The following is a 15,561-nucleotide window of genomic DNA, read 5'->3' on the forward strand; positions in this document are numbered from 1 at the left end:
AGTATATAGGTTTGCACTTTGACACTTTACCTTTATAGTATAAAATTGTGAGTAATTACTAAAATATAATTATGGACTAAACTCCTTATTCCTATGCACATATAATCTTATTGCACTTTATCCACTTGAGAGGATAGTAATTAAAGTATGCTTATATCATTTTGCACTTTACTTTTTAGTTGAGGGCAACTATATCTTGCTTCATAGTAGAATTAGAAATTAAATCTTTATGGCAAAACTGGAAATGAAATAGCTTTAGGTAATTTATTAGTACTGACTTGGTTGGACAATGAAATGAATACTTAATTTTTAAAGGTAATTTTTTATGTTCGTTTTTTTTTTTTTTTTTTTGTGTGTATTTCTAAGTGGATCCTTAAATTGTAGAAATCAGTGTCCAATCTGAGTAAACCACTCAGTACTATTCTGGGTAATAAGAGATAATTAATATTGAAATTATAGCTATTCTTAGAAAGATAACTGACTCATAATGAGATGCTTACGGAGATTGTAGTTATAATCAGCCCATATCCATAGTAAGGGGGGGGAGGAGAAGGAAAAAAGAAAAAATGGAAATAACGAGATTATACCTGTAGGCATAAAGAAAATAATTGTATTCTATTAAGAGGTTAACAAATAATTAATGCGACATAGTAAAACCGGAAATAGCTACAGGTTTGCTCATAGCACTCGCTCTTTAGATTAGTTTATAAGATAAAATTTGGAGCAATTATTAATACATAATACTATCTTAATATATATTTTAATCTTTTGTATAATGAATTCTACACCCATCATATTAAGATGATGGTAATTAAATTATTTTTTTTTTTTCCAAATCAAATTTTATTGGTTTTGGTTGAAAAACGGGGGGGGGGGAGGGGGGATACAGAAGGAAAGAGGGGAAGGGGGAAGGGAGGAGGGCAGCACCAGTAACAGTATGCATGTACAAGACATGACAATCAAAAACCGCAAAAGGTCATACATAAAGGAGACACAAAATAGCCGATAAGCGGTGTACAGGCACAAAAACAATTAAGGAAGGCGGCCGCGCACGTACGAGAGCCAATAAAACCAGGTAGCCGTATAAGCCTCCCTGAGTTCAACGGAGGAGGCGGAGAGGTCCTCAATTACACGGATCTCCTCAACTCGAGACATCCATGCCTCCAACGTGGGGGGGCGAACATCCCTCCAACATAAGGGTATCAAGTGCCTGGCAGCGTCGAGCAGGTGCCTAACAACAGACCGCTTGTACTGCGAAATAGACAGCTGGGTATGGTGCAGGAGTAGGGACAACGCTTGGAAGGGTGGAGGGGAATCAGTGAGCTCCACAAGCACTGCATAAATCCCCTTCCAAAACACCTGGATCACCGGGCAGTCCCACCAAATGTGGAGCATGGTGCCCACCGCACCACCGCACCTCCAACAAAAATCCGAAACGTTAGGGAACATAACATGAAGCCTCTGCGGCGTACGATACCACAAAGAAAGGATCTTATAGTTCGTCTCCTGATACCTAGTCGCCCCAGAGCTCTTATGCGTGAGGGTAAAAATCTTAGTCCAGTCCGCGTCAGAGAGTTGAGTCGAACAAGAGGATTCCCAAGTCGAACAGAAGGAGGGTCTGGAGGCAGAAGAAGCAGTCAGCAGCATAGCGTAAAGCAAAGAGATGGCCCTCTCTGGCGAGTGATCACGGGCACACAAGCGCTCAAAGGGCGTGAGGTCCCGGTATAGAGAATGCTGGTTGGGGAGAGTGGCAACATAATGGGCGATCTGGTGGTACGTGAAGCGGTCCCGCCAGGGGGGCGGAGCAGAAGCGGAAAGGGCCGTTAGGGGCAGAACCCCCATCTCCCCAAGGAGCGCATGTAGGCGGACAGGGAGGGGGGCGCCCAGGAATTCCAGGCGCGCCCGATCCCGACCCGGCGCAAAGTCAGGATTCCGCCAGAGGGAAAGCATGGGGGAAGGCGACGTGGAGAGCCGGGCCCGACGCCCAGAACATCTCCACACCGCCAAACTAGCGGAAACGAAGGGGTGCCGCTCCACACCACAGCCAATCCTGGGGCCCCACAGAGCATGGAGTACTCGCCCCCTGGACTCCCCGAGCTCCAGCGCGACCCAGGGTTTTGCGTGAGGGCCCTCAACATTCCATTCAATTATGCGCAACAAGTGGACCGCCTGGTAGTATTTCCAAAAATCGGGGAGAGCCAGTCCGCCCCGATCCTTGGGACGTGTAAGCTGTGAGAATTTCTGTCGAGGACTCCTATGGCCCCAAATAAATTTGGTGATGAGCGAGCGAAGGTGAGCAAAAAAAACCCTCGGTACACGGATCGGCAGGGTCTGGAACAGATACAACACCCTGGGGAGCAGATTCATTTTAACCGCATTCACCCGGCCCATCCAGGAGAGGTAAAGGGGAGACCACTTACAGAGGTCAGTGGACAGGGCGGTGAGTAGAGGGGCGAAATTAGCTTGGTAGACCCGGGACGGGTCGTCGGTCAACCAGACCCCCAAGTAGCGCATCTGGTTGGAGCACCACTTGAAGGGAAAACTGGAACGGAGCGCTGGGGTCTGCACGGGCGGGATGGAGATATTGAGAATCTCGGACTTGGAATAGTTAATCTTAAGGTTGGAGAGATCACCATACAGCTTAAATTCGAGCAAAATGTTCGGTAATGTAACGCTAGGGTTGGAAATTACGAAAAGGAGGTCATCCGCATAGGCCGCCACCTTATGGTGCACCTCCCCAGCGCAAAAACCCTGTATGTCCACATTGGACCTAATGGCCTCCAAGAAGGGCTCGAGGTACAGTACAAAGAGGATCGGCGAGAGGGGGCAGCCCTGCCTGGTGCCGTTCCGTATCGTCACAGGCCTCGACAAGACGCCATTAACTCGGACACGTGCAGTGGGAGACGAATACAAAGCGTCAATCCACATCAACATCGAAGGACCCAACCCCTGGCGTTCCAGAGTAGCTCGTAAGAAGGGCCAGTTCACCCTGTCAAACGCCTTCTCAGCATCAGTGGACAAAAGCATTATCTGGCGTGCCTCTTTCTTAGCCCTATGGACGACGTTGAGAAGTTTAACAGTGTTATCACGAGCTTCCCGGCGGGGGACAAACCCCGCCTGGTCGGAGTGCACCAGGTGAGGGAGGAATCGACTCAGCCGAAGGGCCATCATTTTAGCGAAAAGCTTGAGATCGGCATTAAGCAACGAAATTGGTCGATAGCTGTTGCACAGACTCGGGTCCTTTCCCTCCTTAGGGATCACCGTGATTATCGCCTCCAATGCCTGAGGCGGTAAGCGGAGACCCTCCCGAAGAGAATTGAGAGCCCGTACAAAATAGGGGAACAGCTTTGTCGAGAACGTCCTATAATATCCAAGGGGCAGGCCGTCCGGGCCCGGACACCTGCCCCGCTGGCTAGACTTCAGCGCGAAGGACAGCTCATCCTCGGAGAAGGGGTCCTCCAAAGACGAGGCCTGGTCAGGGGTGAGTTTGCGGCGAACGTGTCTGGTAAGATATTGGTGTAAGCGATCTTGTGCACCCGATTGGGAGCCCCGGGGGTCAGGGGTACCTATATCGTACAGCGATGTATAATAGGAATGGAAGGCCTCAGTAATCTGAGCCGGGAAAGGGGAGACCCGGCCACTCGCAGTCTTGATCTTATGAACGTGCGATCCGCGGTGGAGGGGGTGCAACACCCTGGCCAGCAATTTGCCACATTTATTGCCATGCTCATGAAAGAAACGTTGATTGTAGCAAGCAGCCCGCCGAAAGCGAGAGTTAAGGATATCAGAAAGTCGACCCCGCGCAGCCAGTAAGGCACGGTAAGAGTCAGACGAGAGAGAGAGTTTATGTAGAGTTTCAAGGTGCATTATCTGCGATGTTAATTGGGAGATTTCCTGCGAACGCGCCCTCTTCCTCTCAGCACCCACTCGGATGAGAAAACCCCGGATCACACACTTGTGGGCCTCCCACAACACCAGAGGGGACGTCTCCCGTTTGTCGTTGTCCAGAAAATAAGTGCCTAGCTCCGTCTCGATACGGCCGACCAGCGTCTCGTCAGTCAAAAAGGAGTCGTTCAGTCTCCATGTCCACTCCCTGGCCCGATACAGCGGGGACGACATAGTCATAAGCACCGGGGAGTGGTCCGACCAGGTCATTGGCAGAATAGTTGCGGTCTGCAGTAAGTCCAAGTGGGGCTGGGAGAGGAATAAATAGTCAAGTCTAGAGTAGCGATTGTGAGGCGGTGAGAAAAACGTATAGTCACGAGTCGTAGGGTACAAGGAACGCCAGCAGTCGATTAGAAGGAGCCGCGACAGGGTACCCCGAATGGAGCGAAGCCGGTTGTCAGGTAAGCTACTCGTGCCGGTCGACGTGTCCGTCAAAGGGTGCAAAGGGGCGTTCAGATCGCCCCCTACAACTAGGATACCCTCCTGGAAATCGGAAAGGGAGGAGGCAATAGAGCGCAGGGCCACATCCTGGCCAGTATTAGGAAGGTATATGCTGGCAAAGGTGTACGTGATCCCTGCGATAGTACCCTTAACAAACGTAAAACGACCAGAGCTATCAAGTAAAGTATCCGTAACTAAAAAGGGGACCGAGCGGGCTATGAGAACAGCCGTACCCTTGGATTTGGCCTCCGGGTTATTGCTAAAGAAACCCAGTGGATATGAAGCATCTCTGAGAATGGGGGCCTGCCCTACTTTAAAGTGGGTCTCCTGCAACAGCACCACGGAGGCCCTGTGGTGCTTAAATTCCCGGAGAGCTCGAGAGCGTTTTTCCGGCAAGTTAAGGCCCTTAGCGTTGGCGGAATAAAACGTGAGTGGAGAGGCCTGGTAAGCCGCCATGAGGAACTGAGAGCGGGCGAGAGAGGCGGAAAAGGGAAAAAACCTAGGGGAGACACGGGGAAGGGTACTCGGGGGAGGGAGAGGAGAGGTAGTCAGGTAGGAAGGGGATGAGTGTCAATCGCCGGAGGCAATTCCGCACTCCAAACAGAGAGTGCGGGATCCCCGGTAGATGGGGTAAGACACCAAGTCCCGTAGGGGCCAGAGGCGTGCAGGCGGAGGAGAATACGAGAATCGAAAACCGCCGTGAAACGAAACCAAACGTCAGGAGGTGTCTGGATACGGCGAAATAACAACAACACCGACCACCCGCTCAAGCGTAACAAAACAAAAGGTGAGCACCACGTAAAGTAACAGGCAGGCAGGTATAATTGGCCAACAATAAGGCAAGGAGCAGCAGACATAGGGGTCACAGAGTAATGAGCAACCCCAACGCAGGGGGAACACAGTGAGCGAGAAAAAAAAAAAAAAAAAAAAAAAAAAAAAAAAAAAAAAAAAAAAAAGGGAAAAACACCCCACCAAGATGTATCAGAATGTATGTAAGTGCATGTGTGGTGTAGGTCTAGTGGAACAAGGCGGTGGGAAGCGCCGATCACTCGAAACCGCCCTCGTAGGACCAAAAAGACTAACGGCACTGCCGCGCATAGGCATGCGGCGTATGGCATAGAGACCGCGTGTAAGCAAACAAGTGGGCAGCAATAGGGCCCAGTAGCGGCGCAAACGATAAAAAAAAAAAAAAAAAAAAAAAAAAAAAAAAAAAAACAAAACACAAAAATAAAGAAACAGAAACGAGCATCTCACGTGAACCCCAAGCGTCGTACGAAGGAGAACGTCCAAATCTCCCTGAGTCCCGGCGGTACAGTAGTTCGGGAAAAGTCAGACGAACGCAAAAAGCAGCAAACGAGGCGCGGGCCAAAAGGAACGTTCACCCCTCCAAGGGGCGAGCAGGGACGTCCTCCTCGGCGGCTCTCCGGGGCGCGTGGGGACGAACTCCCACGGGCCGTGGGGGTCGGTGTCGCTGCCGGCGCGGTCCAAAGGGTCCGGCGCTGTCGCTGAGCCAGTCGGCCACGGCAATCTCGGGGAGATCCAGGTCCTGTAGGAAAGATGGTACATCAGCCGGGGATCGGATCGTGGCAGTAACGGTGCCTCGTCGCGCAGTCAGGGCAAAGGGGTGGCCCCATCTATATGCGATGTTAAGGCCCTGGAGCGATGTGGTAAGCGGCCGCAAGGCACGCCTTGCTTGTAAAGTATAGCGGGACAGGTCATGGTACAGGGAGACCTGATGGCCCTCGAAGTCCCAGGATCTGTGGGAGCGTGCTTTCAGCATGATGTCCTCCTTCTCCGCATAGTTGTGGAGGCAGCAGATGACGTCTCTGGGAGGGTCACCCGGGCCACCGACGGATCTCAGGGCTCTGTGTGCGCGATCAAGTTTAATGGGTTTCCCACCGGGGTCCACAGGGAGACCGAGGATCATCGAAAATAGCCTATTCAGTAGGCCATGGAGGTCCTCTAGGCGTCCACCCTCCGGCAAACCGCGCACCCGAATGTTCGATCTGCGGCCACGGTTGTCGAGATCCTCCAGGCGGTAGAATAAATCGGCCAACTTCGTGGAGTAAAGGCGATCAAGGTGAGTAAGACGGTGATCCACCTCCCGCGCCCTGGCTTCGGTAGCCGTGAGCCGCGTGTCTAGGCGCGCCATATCAGTGCGCAAGGCCGTAACCTCCGTGCGGACCGTCTGCTTCACCTCTGAGACAAGGAGGCTGAAGTCGTCCTTCGTGGGGAGGGAAGAAAAGATGCGCCGCCAGTCCGTTGGAGTAGGGTCCGGAGAGGCATCCGGGCGGAGATGCGGAGGATCATCCTCCTCATCCCGGAGGCCCGCAGGGGTCGGCGCCATGTTGGATTCAGCGGCCTGGGACTGTAAGAGAGCCGGAGTATGGAAAAACTCCCTCACAGACGGAGGCTGAGGTCTGGCACTGGGTCCCGGAGTTGCCGGGTCCGCAGGTACCCTCTTGGTCCTGCCCATCGCCGGCGGAAAAAGGTGCTTTTGCCAAGTTTAGAGAGCGGGTGGCACGGAGCTACAGGATTATGCGGCCATCTTCCCCGCCAGGTCAGCCACGCCCCCATTAAATTATTTTTTTACAGTGGAATCTGAACTAAATCATATATAGGTTTGCATTTTGACACTTTACTTTTATATTATAAAATTGGGAGTAACTACTAAAACATAACTATGGACTAAACTCCTTATCCCTATGCACAAAGAAGCTTATTGCACTTTATACACTTAAGTGGATAGTAATCAAAATATGCTTATATTATCTTGCACTTTATTTTTTAGTTGAGAGCAATTATACCTGGCTTCAAAGTAGAATTTGAAATTAAATTTTTATGGGAAAACTGGAAATGAAATAGCCTTAGGTAATTTATCAGTACTGACTTGGATTGACAATGAAATGAATAACTAATCTTTAAAGTTAATTTATGTGGTTTTTTTTTTTGGTTTTTTTTTCTCTCTCTCTCCTTGTTATTTGCCAAAATGATAGCATGTATAACGATAATGTAAATACTTAAAGGAAAGGGAGAGGGAGGAGGAAGGAAGAGAGGGAAAAGGAAAGAAAGAAGAAAATTTGTCATTTGAAATAACTCAATATTAAGGAAAGCCTTTCTGTTCTCAGATAATAGATTAAATAGTCTGCGAGTATCGCTTACTCTACCGTATGTCTTAAATTAGACATAGGAGATATGTCCTTTAGGAGATTTCTCACTCGAGGGGACACAGGCCGTGTGCCTATTGTCTCTGGAAATATGTGTATCGTTTTATGTTTTTCTTTAGCCTTATTTATCAGAAGGCTAAGAAAATATATGTATGTTTATATATCCCAGCTTTTAGACTTTGTGATAATATTGAGAATGAAGGGGATCTATCTGTGTGTTATGTTCTTTTTATTATCATTTCGTCTCTTTGTTAATTGGTTTATGTTTGGCTGCATAGGGAATCTGAGACAGGGGATCCCAAGAATCTTTGAATGATCAAGGTGTGTTCAGTCAACACCCAAGGTTTAAATTCGCCACATAAACGCTCTATAGTATATAACTTTTTATGTAAAGAGCATATAGATGTAGGCTTTCTACAGGAGACCCATTGGAGACGAATAGATAAAATTAAATGGGGAGGAAAGAAATTTCCGATTATGATTCATGCCTCAAACGAAGTAAAAAAAAAAAAAGGAGTCGCAATAGTGTTTTCTGCAGCACTCCAAATTGAAGTTAAGTTCGAATTTCATGATCCGGAAGGCAGATTCTTAATAGTAGTCTGCAAACTAAATGAAGAGTGGTTTACATTGGTGAACGTATATTTACCAAATATCTCCCCAGTACATCTTTTGAACGAGATATTAGATCAGGTAGATAATATTAAGACCGGTTGTTGTATTATAGCAGGAGATTTTAATTGTGTCTTAGATAGTAATTTAGATACGAAAACTTCAAAAAAAAGAGCTAATGAAAAAAAGATAAAGTCTCAAGCAAGAGCTTTCAATAATTCTTTAAATAATCATGAACTTATGGATACCTGGAGAGTTTTCCACCCACTTGAAAGAGACTTTACGCATTTTTCTCATGTTCACTTGTCCTACTCTCGCATTGATTATATATTATGTTCTCCATCTCTTATAAATAGGATTCAAAAAATCGAGATTAGAAATAACACCTGGTCAGACCATAATATCATTATTATGGTTATTAAAAATAATATTGATAAGAACGTACGGACTACTTGGAAACTAGACGACTCTATTCTCCTTAATAAAGACAATGTGAAATATCTATCTGATCTAATTAACTTATTTTTTAAGGAAAATAATCCCAATGATACCTCAATTGTAAACAATTGGTGTGCCTTCAAAACAGTAATGAGAGGATATTTAATTAAGCTGAAAAATACAATAATATGAAAACAAGGAAGAACATTGGCGGAGCTTTATCTGTTGTATAATCAGGAACTTTTAGAAAACAAAAAAAACCCAACTTTAGATAAATCGAAAAAAATTAAACAAATCCAAGTCCGTATCAATGATAAATTGATGGAAAGAACGGTTATCAATATGGAGAAACTAAAAACTACATATTATTGCTGTAGTAATAGAGTAGATAAAATGATGACTAATAGACTGAAGAAATTAAAAACTAGCAATCGAGTCCATAAGATAATACTGGACAATAAAATCTATTCAACACCAGAAGCAATTGGTGAAAAGTTTAACCAATACTATGAGAAACTCTATAACTTGAATAATAAAGTTTCTCCAGAAGAAATAGATAACTACTTGGATAAAATAAACCTCCCTCAGATATCCGTAGAGCAGAGAGCTATTCTAAAACATAACCCTAGCGGAATTAAGAGAAGTAATATCTAAATTAGTCAAATATAAAACCCCTGGGCCAGACGGCTTTACAAATCTATTCTTTAAAGTATTCAGTCTACAAATTTTAGATCCTTTAATTCTTACTTTTAACTCTATTGCTAATCATGGTAAACTCCCCATTGAAATGTCAAGAGCTAATATTCTTCCTATTCTGAAGCAAGGGAAAAACCCGACAGATCCCGCCAGTTACAGGCCAATTTCCCTTATCAATGTTGATGTGAAATTGTATTCCTCTATTCTTGCTAACAGATTAAAATCTATTCTTAAATCTATTATTGATCCGGACCAAGTTGGCTTTATCCCGGGCCGATCATCCTGTAACCATATTAGAAGAATTATAAATATCTTAGATCAAACAGAGAAGAAAAAAATTCCAATTATTATAATGTCAGTGGATGCAGAGAAGGCCTTTGACCGGGTGAATTGGGAATTTATGAGTAAAGTCTTATCTAAATTTGGATTTCTTGGCTGGATTCATAAGGCGATTATGGCTCTTTATTCCAATCCCTCTGCCAGGACAGTAGGACCAAATATTTGTTCCCAATGGTTTGCTTTAAAAAATGGAACAAGACAAGGTTGCCCCTTGTCTCCATTGCTATATATATTTTCGGTAGAACCTTTGGCTACTAGCATTAGAGACAATTATGATATTCAAGGTTTTTCTACTAGACACTCGGAGTTAAAAATCAACCTGTACGCAGATGACATACTAATTTCCATTACTAATCCCCGAGTCTCCTTAAAACATCTTATGGTGGAATTTAAAGAATATAGTAAGGTCTCGAACTATAAAATAAATACAAACAAAACAACTTTACTAGATATTAATTTAGAAAATTCTTTAATTGAACAGATTAAAAAAGAATTCGATTTTGTTTGGGCTAAATCTGATTTTATTTATCTTGGTATATACATAACAAAATCTATGCCATTATTAGTTGAGACCAATTTTATTCGACTATTGAAATTAACAAATATCTGGCTAAAAGAATGGAGAAATAAAGAATTCTCCTGGTGGGGCAGAATTAATATACTAAATTCATATATAGTTCCAAAATGGTCCTATTTGTTCTCAATGATCCCATTAAGAGTGCCGGACCCGTGGTTAAGAATGTTACAGGCGAGCTTTGAATGCTTTGTCTGGAAAGCTAAGAAACCAAGAATAAAATTGGCTGTTATGGCACGTAAATCGAAGTACGGAGGCCTGGGTTTTCCTATCGTAAAAAATATATATCTGGCAAACATAATGGTTCATATTTACAGATTACAATTAGAGCATTCCATTAATGAAGGGTGGTACGCAATTGAGATGGGAACAGATGGTATTAATAACTTACAAAACATAGTATGGTATCCCCTAACCTCAAAATCTCTCTTAAAAATAGAAAGCTCTAATTTAATTTTGGGACAGATTCTTCCAATCTGGGAGTCGATCAAGAAAAAAATTAAATCCTACTAAAGGGATACCGTCCTTTTCTAAACTTAAATTTGTGGAACTTTTTATTCCAAATATAAATCTTGATGAATGGATAACTAAGGGTATATTTACATTAGATCAACTGTTGACCCCCGGGGGACCTAAACTTTTTTTTCAACTAACACAAGAATTTGGCGTATCCGGTGCGGATATATTTAAATATTTGAGAATGAAAAATTTCTTGTTGAAAGATTTATGGAAACCCAGTCAAGAGCTGTCAATTCGTTTAAAGAAAATATTTACAGGAAAGGATGTAAACAAAGTGTTATTTAAGGGTTTAGATTTAATTAACTATGTTATGCTTGATCATATTCCATATGCTACTGATGTATGGGAACAGGAGTTAGATATAAAAATAGATCAGGACAATTGGTATAGATCTCTATATGATGTTACGAAATCTATTCATTCGCTGTCACTGGCTGAAACCCAATTTAAATTTTTTTTTGGGTAAATCAGAATTTTATTGTAATTTTCAAATAATGCAGGGAAGGGGTACAGAAAGGAAAAAAGGGAGGGGAAGGGAAAAAGAATCTACATAAGCGATACACAGTGCGCCAAGGCGCTACAAAAAAAAAAAATAAAAAAATAAAAAAAAGGGTAATAACAGTGTACATGGACAGATCACACGCAAGAACACACGGAGTGCCCACACAGCGAAGGAACCACAGTCCGGAAACACAATGCGGAAGAATCATCCCGTGCACCTAGCCGGGCATAGCAGCTATATGAGGATCGTGAACAGTTGCGTAGAACATATGAAAATCAGAATGAACAGCACAACAGGCAAACAGAATTGTGGGAAGTGCACTAATCAGGGGATACCACCGAATCCCCCCTCCAGATCTGGTCCCGCGCTAGAGTGGCACCATGAAAGCACTAATGATAGGGAGCTCATACGAAAGAGAAAATATGTAACATTTGAGATTGATGGAAATTATCTCAATATGTGCCAGTTTCCAAAGCCGGGAATGGTAAGGCACTGAGAGGTGGAGCAAGGCCTGGCTGTAACAGTTAAATGTATTAGCTTGGGTGGAACTGTAGCATAAATTGGAAGCGTATTGTGAGCCCTACCAACAGGCAACGCAAGAGCTCTATATAAAGCCTGAACCCAAGGGTTCACAGGCTAGAGGGAAGCGCAGAGCAGACCAGAAAGAAAGGGCAAGGAAGGAAAAGAAAAAGGGTAGAGAGGAACTGGAAGGGAGGGGCCAAAGGAGGGAGGGACAGGGTACAGACGGGAGAGGAAAACAGAGAGGACCAGAGAGGAAGGGAGGAATAGAAGAAAGAAAGAAAGAAAAAAAACAACAAAAAAAAAAAACCCACAACTACAACACAAGGACAAAGAAAGACAGAGGAAGAAAGAGGGGAAAAGAAGATGGCAAAGACGTACAGTACACAAATCACTCCAACAAGGGACGAATAGCAGGGTCACTCACGAAAGACAGCCAATGGAACCACGTGGCCTGATACCGCTCCATGCTCCCAGAAGCAACATGATGAAGTTCATCCAGGACCCGGATCCGCTCCACCCTGAGCACCCACTCAGCGAACGTGGGGGGGGCAGGACAGCCCCAGTGTAAAGGGATTAAAGCCTTAGCGGCCACCAACAGATGGCAAAGTACCGATCTCCGAAAGCGCTGGACGGATTGGGGCATATGGAAAAGAAGGAAACACTCCGGAGTAAGAGGGGGAACCGAGTCCGTAAAGCGGTGAAGCGTGGAATGGATAGCAGTCCAGAAAGGGACAATACCCGGACACTCCCACCAGATGTGAAGGAGGGAACCCGGGGTGGCGTTACACCGCCAGCAACGGTTAGGAACATCAGGGCGGTAGGTAGAGAGCAGTGCAGGAGGTCGATACCAGAGGGCCAGTAACTTATACGACATCTCCTCATCCCTGGCACTCCTGGAACAGCGGTAAGTGCAAACACATATCCTCTCCCACTGGGGCCGCGTGAAGGTGAGTCGCAGCTCCGATTCCCAACGACCCATAAACGCCGGTGGCACGGGGTTAAAAGCGTCGAGGAGGAGGCCGTATAGACGGGAAACACCATGAGCCAATAAGGAGGGCGCCACACAGATATCCTCAAACACAGTGAGGGCACGAGAAAGATTGTGTTGCCGGGGCAGAGAGCAACAGAAACTACGTAGCTGCGCGTACTTAAAAACATCGGAAAAAGAGGGAGGTGAAGAAGGGGAGAGCTGATTCAGGGGCTTAAGGCCCGCAGGCGACCAATAGGAGCGGATACTGCCAGTGCGATCAGAGGGAAGGACAGGGAAAAGGAACTGCCCCTGGCCGGGTGGGAAGTCAGGGTTATCCCTGACAGCGGTCAGAGGGGAGGGAACAGTGGAAAGTCGAGTGTGCCGGAGCACGGAATGCCAGACGTCCAACGTGGACCGTATAAACGGGTGAGGCGTGGCTAGAGACCTAGCCGTCGGAAGCGACAACCAGGGCAGCACACCAGCAGGGGATCCCAAGAGGCAAGACTCAACAGCCACCCACTGCTTATGACTAGGGCCATGGGCCCATTCCACAACCCGGAGAAGGTGACATGCCCTGTAATAAGAACGAGGGCAAGGCAACGCCAGGCCCCCCTGAGATTTGGGCAAAATCAGAGTGGAGAAACGAACACGAGGGGCCCGAGATCCCCAAACAAACCGCAAAAGAGTCTGCCGCAAGGACACAAAGAACGACGAGGGAAGAGAGATAGGGAGGGTCTGAAAAAGGTATAGTATACGAGGCATGATAGACATTTTAATAACATTGATGCGGCCCACCCAAGAAATCATCAGACATCTCCACCGTAGCAAATCTGCCTGCACCCCAGCAAGGAGAGGCAGGAAGTTATAACGAAAAAGCTGGGAGAAGTCAGGGGAGAGCCAAGTCCCCAGGTACTTAATTCTATCAGCACTCCATCGGAAAGAGAAGCATGGCGAGATGGAGCGAACTTCAGAACAAGGCAAGGTAACGTTTAGAATTTCGGATTTGGAAGGGTTGATCCTAAAATTCGAAAGGGCACCGTAAAGCGACAGTTCGCGCATGATAATAGGAAGAGACAGCCGCGGTTGAGAGATGGTGAAGAGGAGGTCGTCCGCGTACGCCAAAACCTTATGATGCGTGCCCCCCACGGATAGACCGCTAATGTCCGGGTTACCCCTGATGGATTGCAACAAGGGTTCTAAGGATAAAACAAATAAAAGGGGGGATAGCGGACAACCCTGGCGCGTGCCATTTCTAATACTGAAAGGGGCAGAAGAGATACCATTGACGCGGACACGCGCCGCTGGAGTGGAGTAAAGAGCGCGGATCCAAGTGAGAAGCCCGGGACCGAAGCCCATGCGCGTTAGAGAGGCAAACAGAAAGGACCAATCAACTCTGTCAAAGGCCTTCTCTGCGTCAGTAGACAGCAAGACCACTGGGACACGTGCATGTTGAGCAAAATGCATCAGAGAGAGAGCCCTGATAGTGCTGTCCCGCGCTTCCCGACCAGGAACAAAGCCAGTTTGATCCAGGTGGAGCAGAGAGGGCAGGAAAGGTTTAATACGATTGGCAAGAACCTTGGCAAACAACTTAAGATCAGAGTTGAGCAAGGAGATAGGGCGATAGCTGCCACAGTGATCCGGATCCTTGCCCTCTTTGGGAATGAGGGTGATCGAGGCCAGCAACGTATGATCGTGAATATGGCCACCCGCGAGGATGGAATTGAAGGCGGCTACAAAATGGGGGCCGAGGAAATCCTTGAATGTGGAATAATACCGCAGCGGGAACCCATCCGGACCAGGGCATTTACCAGAGGGTGAGGACTTAAGGGCCAGCAAAAGTTCAGGGAGCGTGAACGGGGAATCAAGGGAGGCAGACGCCTCTGCAGTGAGCGTGCGGCGGACTGTCCGCTCCAAGTAGTGCCGGACTTCGTCCGACTCCACACGGGGTGACGAAGGCGATCCCCCGTCGCGCACATTATACAGCCTCTCATAATATGCCTTAAAACAGGCAGCAATGTCCGAGGGAAGGGAACGGAGCTGGCCGTCAGAGGAGCGGATTCTCGAGAGATATACCTCAGAGCCCTAGCAAGGTGTTTGCCCGGTTTATTCCCGTGTTCATAGAACAAAGCTCTAGAGCGGGCAAAGGATCGTTGCATCCGCTCGTTAAGAATAGAGGCTAATTCACCCCGCAGAGCAAGTAAGCGCTGTAAGTCAGCCCCTAAACCAGAAGACTTATGAGCCCGTTCCGCCTCTGCGATCTCGCCATAGAGCTCATCAACCCTGGCCGCTGCCAAACGTTTACGACGAGAACAGACGCTGACAAAGTGACCCCTGATCACGCACTTATGCGCCTCCCAGACAGTCAACAGCGGTGTTTCAGGGAGCGAGTTCTCCTCAAAATAGCGACGAAGGACCTCCAGGGCCTCCGCACCGACAGCGGCATCAGAGAGAATCGCCTCATTGAGGCGCCAGGAACGCTCCAGGGGGCGGGCCAGAGGGGATAGCAAGGAAAGCAGAACCGGGGCGTGATCGGACCAAGTAGTGACCCCAATAGAGGAGCTACGTAAGAGAGAAGCATGTTGACAGGGGAGAAAGAAATAGTCAATTCGGGAGTAGGAGCAATGAGACACAGAGTAGAAGGTGTAATCCCGGTCAGAAGGATGCAAGGCCCTCCAACAATCCAATAACCGGTGCTCTAAGAGGATATCCGAAATCTTACGAAGAACGTGACGAGGAGTCCCGGACGTGCCAGCAGAAGTATCCAGGGCGGGATATAAAGACACGTTGAAATCACCCCCGAGCACAAGGATCCCCTCCTGGAAGCCCTCCAACTCCCGAA

The sequence above is a fragment of the Sceloporus occidentalis genome, unplaced genomic scaffold, assembly GCF_023333645.1.
Source record: "Sceloporus occidentalis isolate IW3139 unplaced genomic scaffold, rSceOcc1.0.p SCAF_285, whole genome shotgun sequence".
In the NCBI taxonomy this organism is placed as follows: Eukaryota; Metazoa; Chordata; class Lepidosauria; order Squamata; family Phrynosomatidae; genus Sceloporus; species Sceloporus occidentalis.